At 37.9% G+C, this 6,000-nt stretch overlaps 1 protein-coding gene across 2 annotated transcripts in view; it reads left to right on the plus strand.

Moving 5' to 3' along the window:
• Positions 1–6,000, plus strand: part of LOC139700024 (uncharacterized) — a 569,652-nt gene that overhangs the window by 513,669 nt on the left and 49,983 nt on the right. The window lies entirely within an intron of this gene.

Here is a 6,000-nt window from a genome sequence, read left to right on the forward strand (position 1 = left end):
GAGCTGGCGCATTGTCTTAATGAAACAACACTTTCTTCTCACCCAAACGCGGCCGCTTTTGCTTGATTTCTTCGGTCAAACGTCACAGTAAGTTCGCATAATACTCGCCGTTTATAGTTTTTCAAATTTTAAGATATTCAATGAAAATTATCGCACGCCCATCCCAAAAAAACCGACGCCATGACCTCGCCTGCAGATGAAACGGTCATCGCCTTCTTTGGCGCCAGTTCTTCCTTTCGAATACATTGTTTTGATTGTTCTTTTGTCTCGGGTGTGAAGTAATGGGCCCATGTTTCATCCATGGCTATCAAATGGCGTAAAAATTCTGCTTCGTTGCTGTGAAACTTCGCTAAACACTCAATTGAAACATCTTCACGACACCGGTTTTGCTCGGATGTGAGCAAACGTGGCACCCGTCTTGCACACAGCTTTCTCTTGTCCAAATTTTCAGTTAATATGTGGTGTACCGCACTTTTTGAAATGCCTACTATGCCTGCTAGCTCTCGCACTTTCAGTCATCCAGTATCACATTTAGGATTTTCTTCGCCGTTTCTGGAGCGGTCACCTCATTTGGTCGACCAATGCGATGCTCGTCTTGATAGGTTGCACGGCCTCTTTTAAACTCTGCTGCCCAATATTTTACTGTTGCAAACGAAGGAGCAGACTCACCCAGAAGAGAATCCAGTTCAGCTTTTATATTGGTTGTGCTGAGGCCTTTCAAATAAAAGTATTGTATCACATAACGATGACCAATTTTCTCCATTTGCAAAATTCACTGAAAACTTTCACTACTTATGGCTGCCGAACATACTAAACAAGGCGGCGTCTTCAAACTTGAAACATACTTTATAGGTTGCATACTTTCTAATACAGTGATATTTTTTATAAAACTACCGCGATCTCTAGGTTAGGCCGGGTACTTATTGGGACTCCTCTGGTAATTCATTGATTTCAACTCTTCTAACACAGGTGTTCAATTCTTCTAATTATCACTTCAGTCATCAATTAGGAGTGAGCAAGATTTTTGTGCCAATTAAAATATAAATTTAACTATTTCCGACTATTGCTGTCTTCGCTGTTAAGAAATTCCCCTTACCACTACAGTTTATCTGAGTTTTGTGCGGATTTCTATGTATCTCATTGGTGGCAATCTGGTAGTTCACATTTAAGTTAAATATGGCACGCCACGCCAAATACTGCAAATCGAAGTGAGAAAAGAATACCCGAAGTTTCAGAGAAAAAACAATGTAATGGCAGTATTTTTAGAGTGGAATACAGCAGTAAAATGGTAGAAAATACGAAAAAAATTCCTTTTCATGGATGAATACGATATGTCCTGAATCGCCATCCAACGTTTAAAAACATTTCTTGTTATCAAAGATGTGAACAGAAAAATAGAAATTTAAACACAAAACAGCTCAATAAAAAATGCACACGCTGGATTAACTTTCTTCTAACACAGGCCATTATTATCACATTGATATGAAATAATAGCCTTTGGAATTTTTTCACATCAATTGAGATCGATTTTTGTTTGTAATATAACAACCTTTCTCATCTCAACCTTTTGTTTCATGTGAAAAATTCTCAAAAAAATTTATTGGAGTACCTCAAGCATCTGCATGATGCCTGCTTTCGGATTGCTTTTCAGAGAGTTCTATTTCGTATTCATTTATCAACAGAGCCTTCATCAGGAACGCCAGGCTCATTGAGAAGAGCACATTTTATCAATGACCATCGCAATTTTTCAGATTTCCTAATTCGTTGTTTGACTTGAAAGTTCTTCCTGTTATTTCTTAAGGTATGTAAATGCAATGAGTACGATGATGCTGGCACCCACGCCTACTTTAATAGAATTTTGATTTCTCCGGCTGAGAGAGGGCAACATTGCCCTCATAAATTCCAAAACCGCATTCAAAAAAACGTGAGCTCGAGGCATAGGCATGACCGCCATCTAGGGCGATTAGGCAGTTGCCATCGAATAGACGAGACAGAAGTTCATCTATAGGCATGAATGAACAATAATACATCAGAGCAGAGACATGAGGGAGCAGAGACATGAGGAGGGTTATCACCTCCCAAGGATTTTTGGGGTACCCTAAATAAAAGACGGTAAAATAGTCGAATCCCTAACCTTTAAGAGTATAATTCATACAAAAATGGTAATTTATGTGTGAAAATAAATAATTTGGCATATATTCTTCATTTTAATTTATAATAAGAAAAGAAAATTTATCAGTTGAAAGTAAATATAATGTAATTGTTACCAAGCGTATCTGACGAGCAGAAAAAATATAATAGGTTATAAAAAAGAGGCATTACCTTGCAATACCAAATCATTTGGAGGTACAATCCCCAGTGAGTTCAAGATGAGCTTAGATTATAAAACGCATACGTCGGGTGGCTTAGAGATCACTGTGACGGGCAACGAATATAAATGTTTATGTGAATATGAATGTTTATATGAATGTTTTTGTAATATATAAACTCGTAATATATAAACCTTAGCCACCTTCCCAAAAGAACTTTTCTATATATATTATTTAGGTAATAATAGTTGCAAATTTTGGCAATTAGTTATGATGTGTAGTCAATTTTGAAAAATAAATAAAATATGTTGGCAATAATTAGGGAACCACTTCGACGAGAATCGGAAACGAGGAGGAAAATAATCGTTCGAGTAAATAGGTTTTCATACCTTGGCACAGAGAAAAGAAGCAACAGAAGCTTATAGGAGGAAATAACAATAAAGGTAGACAAAGCAATGAAAATATGAGGTTGCCGGATATATCTTAGCAGTAGTTTTTAGGGGAGGCGACCGACAGCTAAGGTCATTTGCGCCATAGGGGATGGACAGGAAAGGGTGAAGGGTGGAGAGAAACCCGGCGTCGGCCTTAGCCTACTCTTTACGAAAAGCGCCAAGGGGTCCGCAGCTTAACGTCCCATCCGACGGACGCCGTACTCACTCAAAGTGCCCTCCACAAAGCACCTCCAGTAGGGATCGAGATACCTCTGAAAAATATTCAACACCGCCGGGATTTGAACCCGCGCCATCAGGGTGGGAAGCCAGTACGTTAGCCCCCGCACCATCTCCATCCCCTTGGATAAAATTTTCATGGAGAATCAGGCATAGAGCGGTTGATAGTAAATTGAGAATATACGAAACAGAAATTAGACCTGTTATTGTGTATTCCACTGAAGCCAGAGCAGCACCTATGAGAACTTAGTCTTTATTGGGTAAAAATGAAATGTTAAACCTAAGATTTATTTGAGGATAAGCATTCAACGATATTAAGAAAATGAGAAATAAAAATTCACCGTAAAATGCGGAAAATTGATTAATTAATAATGGAACGATTCAATGACTCGCACACACAGAGAAAGAAGCCTTGCTAGTCAGTTAAGCAATCAAGGGAAAAGCGTGAGAATATAAAAAATGAGAACGCGGAAGAGCGCCTAAACAATGGATGGAAAGCTGGTCATCATCATTTGAAGATTTGGTTTTCAATCAAATCAATCCTACAGCTAAGGAGAAGTATAACTCCCAACAGGAAGTACGAGATCTGAATGATTCTTTCTAAAGGCGAAATACCTTTGGGTGCCCAGATGCACGAAAGATATTATCCTGTACCCCTCACTTCTTGAATCTACATAAGACTAAATTTTCAATCTAGAACAATTTCGACCAGTGGAAAACTATATAGCATAGTCCGGCAGTGCACTGTAGGATCCTGGGTTCAAATGTAGGTAATTCCTACTCTCAGTTTGACCAAGTTGTGTGACTTTCTGCGAGCCAGATATTGCTAGAGAAACGCAGGTAGCACAGGGAAAGGAGGAATGGGTCCCTAATACCATAATTGGTGATTATCACACGCTGATGGGCTTAGAATGAGACCTCACCTATAAAAAGCAATCCTAACATTGACCAATGTCTTACTTTAATAATAATAAAAGTGACAATGAAAACCTGCTGGACACTCGCATTTTTAGACCAATCTGGTTACGATAACAAAATGTACGCATTTAACACAATACTCGTCCAACGCAATTCCTGGAAAGCTGAAACCCCTGAAATTGCTGTAAAGGAATCTATTCTATCTATTGTGACTATTATAGTAAAATAGGCTCCGCTTTAGAAAAAATATATGAATTGCTGCCTCCTTGTTTGAGTAATGTTGATGTTTCAGCGACATAAAATACGTGCTTGAAACGTTACTATGAGAAATTACATTACTATTGTTATCATAATAATTATGTTGTTTTGTGGAATAAATTATGGTTCATATTCAATTGAGCATAATCGAAGTTTGATGGCATAAATATCAATTTATATTTTACTATACACAAATAATTCTATTAACATTATCTACTGGTTCCAATTTTTCACGTTGGCATAGTTTTTATGACTATTTTGTAAAAATATTTCAAGTAATGTCGCGGAATTTCTACTAATTATGAAAAACGCCATTTTTCCGTGACTTCCTGCAATTTTATGTCTAACTAAATGGCTATTTTACTTACCTTCTGGTACAAATAAAATAAAAAAACGCAAAAGAGCACAGAAATCTAAAAGGAAATCGGACATCATCGATGCTGGTTTTCTATTTTTTTTTCGCCGGCGCGGAGGGAAAATTAAATTTAAAGGCAAGAATTTGACAGATTTTTGAGGGAAAAATTTGCTTCCGCCGGAATGATTTTCATTCCTGCTGATACCTTCCGTTTGTTTCCCCGTGATTTGCCACGTTATCGGAATTATGAGGAAAAAAGGAGGAGGGATGAATTAAATTGGGTGCTGCACGGAAGGAGAATGGAGATGGAATTTGAGAAGGAGAAGGGTTAAAAGAGGGCAAATTTGAGAAAGGAGAGGAGGATTTCAGAAAGGATTGAACGATCCTTCCATGGGGTCGAGAGAAAGATGGGACATAAGCAGCGGGGAGAATGGGATCTACAATTTGAGTTCACCACCACAGATTTACTTATTAATTGACAAAGAGCTGAACACTTTCGCTTGTTCGAAGTAATTCTTTGTTACGAATCGATATACCCATATAACTTCAGTTTTAAAGCTGTTTATAACGGAAGCGGCAGGTTTGTTGCGGTAGAGAGAGCTTTAGCCCTCAACTCCTCTTCAGGAGGACTGATTTCTCAGAATGGCATGATATTTCAATGATCCCTACTTTGATGTTTAAATGGAATTCACCCTCTGTTATACGGTGAGTTAATTCCACCATATTTGTATGCTTTTCATTTCTCTCTCAAAGGCCTACTCATACGTTTTCTGGTCGGAAACGTTTTTCCAGGTTACCAGAATCCGTTTCTGGGTTGACAAGACGTAAGGATTTTCATTTTATTCAAAATTCTTATTCTTTTCCTCCCTTTCCTCGTTTACCCAACATTCTTCCTTTTGTATCAAAATATCTCTCATCTACACCCATCGTATTTCCTCGATGAAGAGACTTTTGGACCGAAAAAACTCACCCCATATCAGAGTCTAATCTTTTCTCTGAGGTTCTATTCGAGCTCTTGTCGTCGTTTTCTTTCCCTTTTTTCTCGGTAATGTTCACTGACGCAAAGCTGTTCATGCTGTAAATGATACACGATGACTAAGCTTCAGCGGAGGTACTGGGAGGCAGTGTTACTCATAAAATTTAACCCTTCATCACCTTCGAGTTTACATATAATATAAGGCCCTTTTTCTTCACCTACTAGAACATCCATGCTTGAAACACCTCAGAATACAAAAACTTGATCCGACTCTGAAAATATTTGGCATGAGCAATGACTATAAAAATATGCAGGATTAGATAAAGCGCTGAAAAATTTTATTTTTTTTCTAATCCACTCTTTTGGGATCTCAAATGGCATATTTAAATTTAAACGGTCGGACTCCCATGCTGTGCATTATTTTGACAAATATTCACTGTATATTTTCAAGTAAAATATAGCCGCCAGTGGAAAGAATTGTTGTTTGTGCTTCTATTACTTAAGCTGCACCAATCA

This window comes from Hetaerina americana, unplaced genomic scaffold (assembly GCF_022747635.1).
Source record: "Hetaerina americana unplaced genomic scaffold, ioHetAmer1.1.p SCAF_10, whole genome shotgun sequence".
Classification (NCBI taxonomy): domain Eukaryota; kingdom Metazoa; phylum Arthropoda; class Insecta; order Odonata; family Calopterygidae; genus Hetaerina; species Hetaerina americana.